The sequence below is a fragment of the Pongo abelii genome, chromosome Y (genome assembly GCF_028885655.2).
Source record: "Pongo abelii isolate AG06213 chromosome Y, NHGRI_mPonAbe1-v2.0_pri, whole genome shotgun sequence".
Lineage (NCBI taxonomy): Eukaryota > Metazoa > Chordata > Mammalia > Primates > Hominidae > Pongo > Pongo abelii.
The window spans coordinates 16,841,231-16,857,999 of NC_072009.2; positions in this window are offsets into that span (position 1 = coordinate 16,841,231).

The following is a 16,769-nucleotide window of genomic DNA, read 5'->3' on the forward strand; positions in this document are numbered from 1 at the left end:
ATTGAATGGAACGGAATGGAGTGTAGAGGAGTAGAGTGGAGAGTAGTGGAGTGGAATGGGATGGGATGGAATGGAATGGAGTGAAGTGGAGTGGAGGCGAGTGGAATGTAATGGAGTGGAGTGGAGAGAAGTGGAGTAGAGTGGAGTGGAATGGAGTGGAACGAATGACATAGAGTGGAATTGAATAGAGTGGAGTTCAATGGAGTGGAATGGAATGGGATAGAATGGAATGGAGTGGAGTGGATTAGATTCGAGTGGAGTGGAGTGGAATGGAATGGACTGGAATGAGCTTGAATGGAATGGAATGGAATAGTGAAATGAAAGGAGAGCTGAGATTGTGCCACTGCACTCCAGCCTGTGTACAGGGTGAGATCCCGTTGAAAAAAAGAAATGGAATGGAATGGAGGGAAATGTAATGTAAAGGAATGGAATGGAATGGAGTGTAGTGGAATGGAGTGGAGAGGAATGGAGTGGGATAGAGTGGAATCGAATAGAGTGAAATGGAATGGAGTGGAATGGAGTGGAATGGAGTGGAGTGGAGTGGAGTGGAATGGAGTGGAATGGATTGGATAGGATTGGAATGGAATGGAATGGAATGGAATGCAATGGTGAAATGAAATATGTGCTCAGATTGTGCCACTGCACTCCAAGCTCGGTGACAGATTGAGATCCTTTTGAAAGAAAGAATGGAATAAAATTAAGTGGAACGGAATGAAAAGGATTGGAATGGAGTGGAGTAGAATGTAGTGGAGTGGAGTGGAGTGGATTTGAGTTGAGTGTAGTGGAATGGATTGGAATGGAATGTGACAGAAAGGAATAGAATGGAGTGGAGTGGAGTGGATTGTATTGGACTGGAGTTGAGAGGAATGGAGTGGAATGGAATTGCATGGATTGTCGTGCAGTGGAATGGAGTGGAGTTGAGTAAAGTGGAGTAAAGTGGAATGGAGTGTAGTGGAGTGGAGTGCAGTGGAATGGAATTTAATGGAAAGAAAGAGAATGGAATGGAATGAAATGAACTGAAAAGGAATAGTGAAATGAAATGTTAACTGAGATCTTGCCACTGAACTCCAGAATCGGTGACAAAGTGAAATCCTGTCGCAAGAAAGGAATGGAATGGAATGTAGTGGAATGGGATGGAATGCCATGGAGTGGAATGGAGTGGAGTGAAGAGGAGTGGAATAGGGTGGTTTGAAAGGAATGGAATAGAGTGGAGTGGAGTGGAGACGAGTGGATTGGGAGTGGAGTGGAGTGGAGTAGAGACGAGTGGATTGGACTGCAGTTGAATTTAATGGAATGGACTGGAATGGAATGGACTGGAAAGGTACGGAGTGGAGTGGAGTGGAATGGAATGCAATGGAATGGAATTGTATGGTATGGAGTAGAGTGGAATGGAATGGAATGGAATGGAATGCAAGGTAATGCAATGTAATGGAATGAATTACAAAGGAATGGAATGGTGAAATAAAATGTGAGCTGAGTTTGTGCCACTGCATTCCATCATGGGTGACTGGGTGAGATCCTGTTGAAAGAAAGGAATGGAATCAAATGGAGTGGATTGGAATGGAATGGAGTGGAATAGAATGGACTGGAGTGGAGTGGCTTCAAATAGAGTCGAAGGGAATGGGATGGAATGGAATGGATTGGAGTGGAGTGGGTTGGCTTGCAGTGGAGTGGAATGAAGTGGAACCATATGGGATGGAATGGGATTCGGTGCAGTGGAGAGGAGTTGAACGGAGTGGAATGGAATGGAATGAGATGGAGTGGAGTGCAGTGGAGTGGAGTGAACTGGAAAGGAGAGAAATGGAATGGAATGGAATTGATTGCAGTGGAGTTCAGTTGAATGGAATGTAATGGATTGGAATGTAATGGTGAAATGAAATGTGAGTTGAGATTGTGCCACTGCACTCCAACCTGAGAGACAAAGTGAAACTCTCTCGAAAGAAAGCAACGGAGTAGAATGGAGTGGAATGCAATGGGATGGAATGGAATGGAATGGAGGGGAGTGGAATGGAATGAAGTGGAATAGAGTGGGATAGAATGGAATGGAATGCAGCGCAGGGCAGTGAAGTGGAGAGGAGTGGAATGGAATGGGATGGGATGGACTGCAATGGGTGGAGTGAAATAGAGTGGACTTGAGTGGAATAGAGTGGAATGGAGTGGACTGGAACTGAATGGAATGGAATGGTGAAATGAAATGTGAGCTGAGATTGTTCCACTGCACTCCAGCCTGGGTGACAGAATGAGATCCTGTCGATACAAAGGAATGGAATGAAATGGAGTGGAATGGAATGAGATCAAATGGATTGGAATGGACTGGAGTGGAGAGGAGTGTAGTGAAATGGAATGGGTTGGAAAGGAATGGAGTTTATTGGAGTGGAGTGGAGTGGAGTGTATTGGAATGGAGTGGAATGGAGTGGCATGGAATGGAATGGAATGGAATGGAATGGAAAGGTGAAACGAAATGTGAGCTGAAATTGTGCCACTGCACTCCAACCTGGGTGACAGAGTGAGATCCTGTAGAAAGAAAGGAATGGAAATCAATGGAGGGGAATGGAATGGAATGCAGTGGTCTGGAGTCGAGATTAATAGAGTGGAGTGGAGTGGAGTGGAATGGAAAGGAATGGAATGGAGTGGATTAGAGTGGAGTGGAGTAGAGTGAAGTGGAGTGGAGTTGAATGAAGTGGAATGGAATCTTAAGGAATGGGATGCTGGGAGCGGAGTGGAGAGGAATGGAGTGCAATGAAATGAAGTGGAGTGGACCTGAATGGAGTGGAGTCGAGTGTGGTGGGGTGTAATGGAGTGGAATGGAATGGAATGGAGTGGAGTGGAATGGAATGGAATGGAATGGAATGGTGAAATGAAATGTGAGCTGAGATTGTGCTACTGCACTCTGGCCTGGGTGACAGAGTGAGATCTTGTTGAAAGAAAGTAATGGAATAAAATCGAATGGAATGGAATGGAGTGGATTGGAATGGAATGGAATAGAGTGGAATGGAGTGGGATGGAGTGGTGTGGAGTGGAGTGAGAAGGAGTGGAGTGCAATGGAATGGAATGGAATGGAATTTAATGGAACTGAATAGTGAAAAGAAATGTGAGCTGAGATTGTGCCACTGCCCTCTGGCCTCTGTGACAGAATGAGATCCTGTCGAAAAAAAGGAATGGAATGGAGTGGAATGGAATTGAATGTAATGGAGTGGAGTGGAGTGGAGTGGTGTGGAGTGGAATGGAGTGGAATGGAATGCGACAAAATGCAATGGAATGGAGTGGAGTGGAGCGGATTGGAGTGGAATGCAATGGTATGGAATGGGATGGAGTAGAGGGGAGTGGAGTGGAAAGGATTGGAATGAAATGGAGTGGAATGGATCTGAATGGAGTGGAGTTGAGTGGGGTAGAGTGGAATGGATTGGAATGGAATGGAATGGACTGGAGTGGAGTGGATTGGAATGAAATGGAATGGAATAGAATGGAATGGAATGCTGAAAAGAAATGTGAGCTGATTTTGTGCCACTGCACTCCAGCCTGGGTGACAGAGTGAGATCCTATCGAAAAAAAGCAATGGAATGAAATTCAATGGAATGGAATGGATTGGAATGGAATGGATTAGAGTGGAATGGAGTGGAGTGGAGTGGAGTGGAATCAGATGGGATGGGATGGAATGGAATATAGTGGGGTGGAGTGGGATGGAGTGGAGTGGAGTGGAGTGGCGTGTAGTGGAGAGCAATGGAATGGAATGGAGTGGAATTTAATGGAACTGAATAGTGAAATGAAATGTGAACTGAGATTGTTCCACTGCACTAAAGCCTGGATGACAGAGTGAGATGTTGTCGAAAAAAGGAATGGAATGTAGTAGAATGGAAGAGAATGGAAAGTAGTGGAATGGAGTGGTGTGGAGTGGAGTGGAATGGAATGAATTGGAATGGAATGTGATGGTATGCAATGGAATGGAGTGGAATATAGTGGATTGGAATAGAGCGCAATGGAATGGGATATAATTGAATGAAATGGAGTGGAGTAGAGTGGAGTGGAGTGGAGAGGATTGGAGTGAAATGGGATGGGATTGAACGGAATGGAATGGAGTGGAGTGGAGTGGGGTGGAATGGAGTGGAGTGGAGTGAATGAAATGGAATGAAATGGAACACAATGGAATGGAATGGAATGGTGAAATGAAATGTGAGCTGAAATTGTGCCACTGTGATCCAGCCTGGGTTACTGAGTGAGGTCCCATCGAAAGAAAGGAATGGAATGGAATGGAGTGGAATTGAAAGGAATCTAATGGAATGGAATGGAATGGACTGTAGTGGAGTACAGTGGAGTTGAATGGAATGGGAAGGGAGGGAATGGAACGGAGTGGAGTAGAGAGGAGTGGATTTGATTGCACTGGAGTGGAGTGGAATGGAGTGGAATGGAATCGGATGGATTGGAATGGAATTGAGTGGAGTGGAGGGGAGTTGGGTGGAGTACAATGGAATGGAATGGGATGAAATGGAATGGAGTGGAGTGGAGTTGAAAGGAATGGAATGGAATGGAGTACAGTGGAGGGGGTAGAGTGTAAATGGAATGGAATTAATTGGAACGGAATGGAATGGAAAGGAATGGAATAGAAAGGAATGCAATGGAATGGAATGCAATTGAATACGATGGAATGGAATGGTGAAATGAAATGTGAACTGAGATTGTGCCACTGAATTCCAGCCTGGGTGACAGAATGATATCTTGTCAAAAGCAAGGAATGGAATGAAATGGTGTGGAACAGAATGGAATGGAATGGAGTGGAGTTGATTGGAGTGGAATGAAGTGGAATGGAATGGAGTGGAGTGGAGTGGATTGGACTGGAATGTAATGGTAAGGGATGGAATGGAATGAAGTGGAAAGGAGTGAACTGGAGTGGAGTGAAGTGGAATGGAGAGGAATGGGATGGAATGGAATGGAGTAGATATGAGTGGAGTGGAGTTGATTGGAATGGAACAGAATGGAATGAAATCAAGTGGAGTGGAGTGCAGTGGAATGGAATGGAAATGAGTGGAGTGGAAAGGAATGGAATGGAATGAAGGGGGTGGATTGGAGTGGAATGGAGTGGAATGGAGTAGGATGGAATGAGATGGACGGGAGATGAGTGGAGTAGAGTGGAATGGAATGGAGTGGAATGGAATGCAATGGAGCACAGTGGAGTGAACTGGAGTGGAGAGGAAAGGAGTGGAAAGGAATGGAATGGAATGGAATGGAATAGAATGGAATGGAATGGAATGGAATGGAGTGGAGTGGAGTGGAGAGGAGTGGAGTGGATTGGAGTGGAATGGAATCAGATAGACTGGAAAGGATTGAAGTGATTGGAGTGGAGGGGAGAGGAATGGAGTGGAATGCAATGGGAAGAAAGGGAATGGAGTGGAGTGGAGTGGAGAGGAATGGAGAAGAATGGAGTGGAATAGAAAGGAATGGAATTTAATGGAACGGAATGGAATGGTGAAATGAAATGTGAGATGATATTGTGCCAATGTACTCCAGTCTGGGTGACAGAAAGAGATGCTGTTGAAAAAAAAAATGGAATACAGTGGAATGGAGTGCATTGTAATGGAATGGAATGGAATGGATTGGGGAGGAATGATGAGGACTGGAGTGGAGTGGAGTAGAGTGAAGTTAAGAGAAGTGAAATTGTGTGGAATTGGTGGGATGAGTTTGAGTGGAATGTAGCATAATGGATTTGAGTGGAGTGGAGCGAAACGGAGTGAAATGGAATGGGATAGAATGCAATGGAGTGGAGTGCACTGTAGTGGAGTGGAATGGAATGAAATGGACTAGAACGGAATGGAATGGAATGGTGAGGAATAGAGTGGAGTGGAGTGAAGTAGAGTGGTATTAAACGGAATGGAATAGAATCGAATGGAATGCAAGGCAATGGAATGGAATCGTTAAATAAAATGTGAGCTGAGATTGTAACACTGCACTCCAGCCTGGTTGACAGAGTGAGATCCTGTCGAAGGAAAGGAATGGAATGGAATGGATTGGAATGGAATGGAATGGAATGGATTGAACAGAAGTGGAGTGGAATGGAATGGAATGTGATGTAGTGGAATGGAATGGAGTAGAGTGGAGTCTCATGGCGTGGAGTGGAATGGAGTGAAAAGGAATGGAGTGGCGTGGAGTTCAGTGGAATGGAATGGAGTGGAATTGAATGGATTGGACTGGAGTGCATTGGAGTGGCTTGGTGTGCAGTGGGATGGAATGTAGTGGAATGGAATCGGATGGATTGGAATGGAATGGAGTGGAGTGGAATGTAGTTGGGGGGAGAGGAGAGGAAGGGAATAGGATGAAAGGGCATGTTGTGGTGTAGAGAGGAGGGGAGCGGAGTGGAAGGGAATGGGGTGGAGCGGAGTGGAGTGGAGTTGAGTGGAGTGGAATGGAATGGGATGGAGTGGAGGGGAGTGGAGTGGAGTGGAATGGAGTGGAATGGAATGGGATGGAATGGAATGGTGTAGAGTGTAATGGAAATGAATGGAAAGTATTGGAATGAAATGGAATGGAATGGTGAAATGAAATTTGAGCTGAGATGGTGACACTGCACTACAGCCTGGGTGACAGAGAGAGATCCTCTTGAAAGAAAGGAACGGAATAGAATGGAGTGGAATGCAGTGGAGTGCAGTGGACTGTAGTGGAAGGCCTGGAATGGAATGGAAAGGAATGGAATGGAGACAACTGGAGTGGAGTGGAGTGGAATGGAATGGGATGGAAAGGAAAGGAATGGATTGGAGTGGAGTGGAGTGGAGTGCACTTAAGTGGAATGGGATGAGATGGAATAAAGTTAATTGTAATGCAGTGGAGTGCAGTAGGGTGAAGTGGAGTGGTATAGAATGGATTGGAAAGGAATGGAGTGGAGTGTATTCGAGCAGAGTGCAGTGGAGAGCAATAGAGTGGAATGGGATGTGATGGAATGGAGTGAATTAGAGTTCAGAGGAGTGGAGTGTAATTGAGTGGAGTGGAATGAAATGGAATGGAATGGGATTGGAATGGTGAAATGAAATGTGAGCTGAGATTGTGCCTCTGCACTCCATTCTGGGTGACAGACTGAGATCCTGACGAAAGGAAGGAATGGAATGCAAAGGAGTGGAATGGAATGGAAAGGAATGGATTGCAGTGGAGTGGAGTGGACTGGAGGGGAGTGGAGTGGACTGCAGTTGTGTTGAGTGGAATGGAAGGGAGTGGAAAGGAATTGGAAGGAATGGAATAGAATGGAGTGGAGTGGATTAGAGTGGAAAGGAGTAGAATAGAATGGAATGAAATGGAGTTTAGTGCAGTGGAATGGAATGGAGTGGAATGGAGTGGAGTGGAGGGGAGCAGAGTGCAATGGATTGAAATGAAATGGAATGGAATGGAATGGAGTGGAGTGTAGTGTAGTGGAGTGAGGTGGAATGGAATGGAATGAGAGCTGAGATTGTGCCAATAGACTCCAGCCTGTGCGACAGAGTGAGATCCTGTAAAGAGAAAGGAATGGAATGGAATGGAATGGAATGGAATGGAATGGAATGGAATGGAATGGGATGGAATGGAATGGAATGGAATGCAATGGAATGGAATGTAAAGGAGGATAGTGGAGTGGAGTGTAATGGAGTGGAGTGGATTGGAGTGGAATAGATTGGAGTGGAGTGGAATGGAATGGGATGGAATGGAATGGAATGAAGTAGAGTCTAGCGGAGTAGAGTCCAGTGGAGTGGTATGGAATGGAGTGGAATGGAATGGGATGGAATGGAACGGAATGGAGGGAAGTGGAATGGAGTGGAGTGGAATGGAGTTGAAAGGAATATGATGGAATGGAAAGGAATGGAGTAGAATGGAGTGGAGTAGAGTGGAGAGGACTGGAATGGAGTGGAATGGAGTGGCATGGAATGGTGGGGAGTGGAGTGGAGTGAAGTAGAGTGGAGTGGATTGGAATGGAAGGGAATGGAATGGAATTGAGTGGAGTGGAATAAAGTGAAGTGGAATGGAATGGAATGGAATGGAATGGTGAAATGAAATGTGAGCTGAGATTTTGACCCTGAAATTCATCCTGGGTTACAGTTTGAGATGCTGTTGAAAGACAGGAATGCAATGTAATGGAATGGAATGGAATAGAGAGGAGAGGTGTGAAGAGGAGTGGAGTGGAGTAGAATGGAGTGTAGTGGAGTGGTTAGGAGTGGAATGGAGTGGAATGGGATGGGGTGGAATGGAATAGAATGGAGAAGAGTGGAGTGGAGTGTAATGGAGTGGAATGGAATGGGATAGAATGGGATGGAGTGGAGTGGAATGGAGGGGAGTGGAATGGATTGGAATGGACTGGAATGTAATGAATTTGAGTGGCATGGAATGAAGTGGAGTCCAGTGGAGTTGAGTGGATCGGAATGGAATTAAGTGGAATGGAATGGAATTTAATGGGACAGTTAAATTAAATTTGAATGGAGATTATCCTACTGTTCTCCAGCAAGGGTGACAGATTTAGATACTGTTGAAGGAAACAAATGGAATGGAATGTGGTGGAAAGCAATGGAATGGAAAGGAGAGGTGTTGAGTGGATTGGAGTTTAGTGGAGTAAAAGGAATGGAATGGGAGTGAGTGGAGTGGAGTAGAGTGGAGTGGAACAGAGTGGAATGGAATGGTATGGAATGGAATGGATTGTAGTGAACTGGAGTGGAGTGGAGTGAAGTGGTGTTGTGTGGAATGGAATGCATTAGAATGGAATGGGATTGAATGGAATAGAGTGGAGAGGAATGCAGTGGTAAGGAGTGGCATGGAGTGGAATGGAATGGAGTGGAGTGGAATGGAATGGAATGCAAGGGAATGGAATGGAATTGAATCAAATGGAATGCAATGGAATGGAATGGAATGGAGTGCAATGGAATGAAATGGTGAAATGAAATGTGAGGTGAGATTCTGCCACTGCACTGCATCATGGGCGACAAGTGAGATCCTGTCAAAAGAAAGGATTGGAATGTAATGGAGGGGAATGGAATGGAGTGGAATGGAAGGGAGTGGATTGGAGTGGAATGGAGTTAGTGGAGTGGAGGGGAATGGAGTGGAATGGAATGGGATGGCGTGACATGTAATGGAGTGAAGTGGAATGGAGTTGAGTGGTGTGGACTGGACTGGAATGGAATGGAATGCAATGGAATGGAATGGAATGGAATGGAATGCAATGGAATGGAATGGAATGCAATGGAATGGAATGGAATGCAATGGAATGGAATGGAATGGAATGCAATAGAATGGAATGGTGAAATTAAATCTGATCTGATATTGTCCCGCTGCACTTCAGCCTGGGTGACAGAGTGAGATCCTGTCGAAAGAAAGGAATGGGATGGAATGGAGTGGAATGGAATGGAATGGAATGGAGTGTAGTGGAATGGAGGCGAGTGAAGTGGAGTGGAGTGGAGTGGTGTGGAAGGAGTGGAATGGAATGTGATGGGTTGGAATGGCATGCAGTGGAGTGGAGTGGAACGGAGTCGATTGGGGTGGAATGGAATGGGGTGGGAAGACTGGAATGGAATGGATTGAAGTGGAATGTAATGGAGTAGAATTGGGTGGAATGGAATTGGATGTAATGGGATGGAGTGGATTGTACTGGAGTGGAGTGGAATGGGTTGGAATGGAATGGAATGGAATGGAATGGAATGGAGCCGAGCTGAGTGTAGTGGCGTGGAGTTGAGTGGAGTGGAATGTTATGGAACGGAATGGAAAGCAATGGAATGCAATAGAATGGTGTAATGAAATGTGAGCTGAGATTGTGCAACTGCACTACAGCCTGGGTGACAGAGTGAGATCCGGTCGAAAGAAAGGAATGGAATGGAATGGAGTGGAATGGAATGGAGTGTAAAGGAATGGAATGGAATGGATTGGTGGGCAGTGGAATGGAGTGGAATGGAATCCGATGAATTGGAATGGAATTCAGTGGAGTGGAGTGGAGTTGGGTGGAGTAGAAAGGAATGGAATGGGAAGGAATGGAATGGAATGGAATGGAGTGGAGTGCAGTGGAGTGGACTTGAATGGAATGGAATGGAATGGAGGGGAGTGGATTGGAGTAGAGTGGAAATGGAATGGAATGTATTGGAATGGAATGCAATGGAAGGGAATGCGATGCAATGGAACACACTGGAATATGATGGAATGGAACGCTGCAATGAAAAGTGAGCTGAGATTGTGCCACTGCATACCAGCCTGGGTGACAGCATGATATCATGTCGCAAGAAATGAATGGAATGGAATGGTGAGGAATGGAATGGAATGGAGTGGAGTGGAGTGAAGTGGCGTGGAATGGAATGGAATTGAATGGAATGGCATGGAGTGGAATGGATTGGAGCGGAGTGGAGTGTAGGGGAATGAAGTGGAGTGTAGTGAAGTGCAGTGGAGTGGAATGGAATGGAATGGAATGGAACTGTGAAATGAAATGTGAGATGAGTTTGTGCCAATTCCCTCAAGAGTGGGTGACAGAGTGAGATACTGTCGAAAGAAAGGAATGGAATGGAATGGATTGGAATGGAATGGAATGGAGTGGAGTTTAGTGGAGTGGTGTGGGGTGGAGTGGAGTGGTGTGGACTGGAGTGGAGTGAAATGGAATGCAATGCAATGGAGTGGAGTGGAGGGGAGTGGATTGGAGTGGACTGGTGTGGAGTGGAATGGAATGAAATGGAATAGTGAAATGAAACGTGAGCTGAGATCGTGCGACTGCACACCAGCCTGGGTGACAGAGTGCAATCTTGTAGAAAGAAAGGAATGGAATGGAATGGAGTTGAATGGAATTTATTAGAATGGAATGGAGAGGAATGGAATGGAATGGGTTGCCTGGAGCAGAGTAGGGTGGAATGGAGTTTAGAGGAGATGAGTGGAATTGAGTGGAGTTCAATAGAATGTAATGAAGTGCAGTGGAGTGGAGTGGTGTGGGGTGGGGTAGAGTGGATTGAAGTGCAGTGGAGTGGACCGGGATGGAGTGGAATTAAATGGAATGGAATGGACTGGAATCGAATGGAATTGAATGGAAAGGAATGGTGAAATGAAATCCGACGTGAGATTGTGCCACTGCACTCCAGCCTGAGTGACAGAGTGAGATACTGCCGAAAGAAAGGAGTGGGTTGGAATGGAGTGGAATGGAATGGAGTGGAATGGAATGGAATGCAATGGAATGGAGTGGAGTGGAGTGAAGGAGAGTGGAGTGGAGTGGAATGGATTGGAACGGAATGGGATGGAATGGAATGGAGGAGTGTGGATTGGAGTGGAGTGCAGTGGAGTGGAATGGAGTGGAATGGAATGCGATGGAATGGAATGGATTGGAGTGGACTGCAGTGGAGTGGAGTTCACCGGATTGGAATGGAATGGAATGGAATGGAGTGGAGTTTAGTGGAGTGGAGCGGACTGGAGTGGAAAGCCATTTAATGGAATGGAATGGAATGGAATGGAAAAGAATGGAATAGAATGGAATGCAATGGTGAAATGAAATGTGAGCTGAGATTGTGCCACTGCACTCCAGCCTAGATGACAGAGTGAGATCCTGTCGAAAGAAAGGATTGGAATGGAATAGAGTGAAATGGAATGGAATGCAATGGAATTGAATGGAGTGGAGTGGATTGGAGTGGAGTTGAATGTTGTGGAGTCGAGTGGATTGGATTGGGGAGATTGGAATGGAGTAGATTGGAATGGGATGGAGTTGATAGGAGTGGAGCGGAGTCGAGTTGAATGGAGTGGAATGGTATGGAATGGAAGGGAATGGAGTGGAGTGGCGTGGATTGGAATGGAGTAAAATGGAATGGAACGGAATGGAAAGGAATTAAACGGAATGCTGAAATGAAATATGAGGTGAGATTGTGTCACTGCCCTCCAGCCTGTGTGACAGAGTGACATCCTGTTGACAGGAAGGAATTGAATGGAATGGAGTGGAGTGGAATGAAATGGAATGGAATGCAGTGGTGTGGATTGGAGTGCAGTGGAGTGGAAGGGAGTGCAATTGAATAGGATGAAATGGAATGGAAAGGAGTGGAGTGGAGTGGAAAGGAATAGGATGGAATGACATGGAGTAGAGTGCAATGGAGTGGAATGAGTGGAGTGGAGTGGAGTGCTTTGGAGTGGAGTGGAGTGTAGTGCTCTAGAGTGTAAGGGATTGGAATGGATTGAAATGGAATAGAATGGAGTGGATAGGAGTGGAGTGCAGTGGAGTGTAATGGAGTTGAGTGGAATTCAGTGGTATAGAATGTAATGGAATAGACTAGAGTGTAGTGGAGACGAGTGGAGTGCAATGGAATGTAATAGAATGGAATGGAATGGAGTGGAATGTTATGGTATGCAATGGAATGGAATGGAATGAAATTCAGTGGAATGGAAAGGTGTTATTAAATGTGAGCTGAAATTGTGCCACTGCACTCGAGCATGCGTGACAAATTGAGATCCTGTTGAAAGAATGAATGGAATGTAATAGATTGGAATGGAATGGAATGGAGTGGAATGGATTGGAGTGGAGTGGAGGAGAATGGAGCGGAGTGGAGTGGAGTGGAATGGAATGGAATGGAATGGAAAGGAATGGTGAAATCTCAGCTCACATTTCATTTCACCATTCCATTCCTTTGCATTCCTTTCCATTCCATTCCACCCCACTCCATTCCTTTCCTTCCCAATCCATTACACTCCATTCCACTCCACTGCACTCCACTCCACCCCACTCCATTCCATTCCATTCCTCTCCCTGACATTCCACTCCAGTCCATTGCACTCCACTCCACTACACTCCACTCCTTTCCACTCCCTTCCATCCCACTCCCTTCCTCTCCATTCCACTCCACTCCATTCCACTCCACTCCTTTCCACTCCACTCTACCCCATTACTGTCCATTCCATTCCATTCCACTGCAATCCTCTGCATTCCACTCCACTCCTCTCCACTCCATTCCATTCCATTCCATTCAATCCCATTGCATTCAACTCCATTCCACTCCACACCATTCCACTCCAAACCACTCCACTCCTCTCCACTAAAATCCATTCCATTCCATTGCATTGCATTCCACTACATTCAATTCCATTACTTTTTTTCAAGAGGATCTCACTCTGTCCCGCAGGCTGGAGTGCAGTGTCGGAATCTGAGTTCACATTTCATTTCACCATACCATTCCATTTCATTCCATTTAATTCAATTCCAATCCACTCCAATCCACTACATTCCATTAAATTCCATTGCAATCCATTTCACTCCATTCCTCTCCATTCCACTGTACTCCACTCCGTTCCATTCCAATCCATTCCACTTCACCCCACTCCACTCCACTCCATCCCATTCCATCTCATTCCATTCCACTCCACGTGACTCCACTCCACCCCACTCCATTTTATTCCACTCCATCCCATTCCACACCATTGCATTCCCCTCCACTCCATTCCACTGCACGTCACTCCACTCCATTCCATTCCATTCCACTGCATTCCATTACACTCCTTTCTTTCGACAGAATCTCACGTTGTCACACAGGCTGTAGTGCAGTGGCACAATCTCGGCTCTCATTTCTTTTCACCATTCCATTCCATTACTTTCCATTCCATTGCATTCCATTCTATTCCACTCCCCTCCATTCCACTCAACTTCAGTCCACTCCACTACATTCCATTCCACTCCACGCCATTTTATCACACTCCATTCCACTCTACTCCAATCCACTCAATGCCATTTCATTACATTCCATTTCACTCCACTCCACTGAATTCCATTTCATTCCATTCCATTCCATTGTATTCCTTTCCATTCCATTCCATTTCGTTCCATTCCACTCCATTCCATTCCATTCCATTCTTTCGAAGGGATCTCACTCTGTCACCCGGGATGGAGCGCAGTGGCACAATCTCAGCTCACATTTTATTTCACCATTTCATTCCATTCCATTCCATTCCATTCCATTCCATTCCATAGCATTCCATTCTATTTCATTCCACTCCATTCCATTTCATTCCATTCAATTCCATTCCGTTGCATTCAATTCGAGTGCACTCTACTCCACTTTACTGAACTCCAGTCCACTCATTTCCATTCCATTCCATTCCATTCCATTCTATTCCATTCCATTCAATTGGACCCCACTCCATTCCACTCCATTTCACTCGACTCCACTCCACTCCACTCAATCCCATTCCATTCCATGCCACTCCATTCCACTCAGCCCCTCTCCATTCCAGTACACTCCACTCCCATCCACCCCACTGCATTCCAATCTCTTTCAACCCATTACCTTCCACTCCACTGCAATCCAATCCACTGCACTCCACTCCACTCCATTCCATACCATTCATTACATTCCAATGCATTCCATTCCTTTCTTTCAACAGGATCTCACTCTACCACCCAGCCTGGACTGCTGTGGCACCATCTCAGCTCACATTTCATTTCACTGTTCCATTCTATTCCATTCCGCTCCATTCCTTTCCATTCCATTCCACTCCACTCCACTACAACGTACTCCACTCCACTCCACTCCATTCCACCTCTGTCCATTCCATTCCACTCCACTCATGTCTGCTCCTCTCCATTTCATTCCATCCCAAGCCATTCCAATCCATTCCACCCCACCCTACTGCTCTCCACTCCACTCCTCTGCACTACACTCTATTCCACCCCACTCCTCTCCACTCCACTCCACCCCATTATATTCCATCCCATCCCATTCCACTCCTCTCGTCACCAATCCACTCCAAACACTCCATTCCATTCCATTCAATCACATTCCATTCAACTCCATTCCACTCCACTCCCCTCTATTCCATTCCATTCCATTCAATCTCATACCATTCAACTCCATTCCATTCCACTCCACTGCACTACACTCCTCTCCACTCCTCTCCCATCAATTCCATTCCATTCTATTTCATTCCAATCTATTCCACTCCATTCCATTCCTTTCTTTCTTTCGACAGGATCTTATTCTCTCCTGCAGGCTGTAGTGTAATGGCACAATCTCAGCTCACGTTTCATTTCACCATTCCATTTAATTCCATTCGATTCCAGTCCACTCCACTCCATTCCATTCCGTTACAATCCCCTCCATTCCATTCCGTTACAATCCACTCCATTGCACTCCACTCCACTTCACTCCAGTGCACTCCACTCCCCTCCATTCCATTCCAGTCCATTCCATCATATTCCATTACCCTCCATTCCACTCCACTCCACTCATTTTTATTCCATCTGATCCCATTCCACTCCATTCTACTCCACTCCACTCCATACCACTCCACTCCATTCCATCACATTCCATTCCACACCATTACACTCCACTCCACTCCACTCCACTGCACTCCCTTCCATTCCATTTCATTCCATTCCACTTAATTCTATTCCATTCCTTTCTTTTGACAGGATCTCATGCTGTCACACACGTAAGAGTGCAGTGTCACAATCTCAGCTCACATTTCATTTCACCTTTCCATTCCGTTGCATTTCATTCTATTCCATTCCATTACACTACATTCCACTCCACTCCATTCCATCCCATTCCATTCCATTCCACTCCACACCACTCCACTCCATTCCAGTCCATTCCATTCCATTCCAGTCCACTCCACTCCCCTCCACTTCATTCCATTAAATTCCATTGTGATCCCTTCCATTCCATTCCTTTCTTTCGAAAGGATCTGACTCTGTCACCCAGGCTGTATATGAGTGGCACAATCTCAATTCATATTTTATTTCACCTTTCCATTCCATTCTATTCCATTCCATTCCATTCCATTCCATTCCTTTAGACTCCACTCCACTCCATTCCATTACATTTCACTCCACTCCACTCAACTCCGTTCCATTCCATGGAGTGTAATGGAATGGAATGGAGAGGAATTTAATGGAATGGAGTTGAATGGAACGTGATTGAATGGAAAGTGATTCCATTCCATTCCATTTCACTCCACTCCACCCCACTCCAATCTATTCAATGCCATTCCATTTCACTCCACTCCAATCCCGTCCCTTCCATCCCATTCCATTCCACGCCATTCACTCCTCTCCACTCCACTCCAATCCACTCCACTCCTCTCCACTCCTTTCCATTCTATTACATCACATTCCATTCACCTCCATTCCACTCCAATCCATTCCACTCCACTCTACTCCACTCCACTCCATTCCATTCCATTCCACCGCATTGCATTCCATTCCTTTCTTTTGACAGGATCTCACTCTTTAAAACAGACTTGAGTGCAGTGGAACAATCTTAGCTCACATTGCACTTAAACATTCCATTCCTTTGCATTCCATTCCATTCCTTTCCATTCCATTCCATTCCATTCTCTTCCACTACATTACATTACTTTCCACTCCACTCCACTGCACTTCTCTCCTGTCCACTCCACTCCATTCCAATCCATTTAATTCCATTACACACCATTCCACTCCACTCCATTCGATTTCATCCCATTGCATTCCACTCCCTTCCACTTCACTCTACTCCACTCCACAGCATTCCACTCCACTCCTCTCCATTCCATTTCACTCACTCAAATTCCATTGCACTCCATTCCACTACACTCCACTACACTGCATTACACTCAACTGTACTCCACTCAGCTACATTCCATTCCATTCCATTCCACTACATACCACTCCATTCCATTCTCTTCAAAGGATCTTCCTCCGTCACCCGGTCTGTAGTTCAGCGACAAAATCTCAGCACACATTTCATTTCACCATCCATTCCTTTCCATTCCAATCCATTCCATTCCATAACATTCCATTCCATTCAACTCCACTCCATTCCATTCCATTCCAATCAATTCCACTCCTCTCC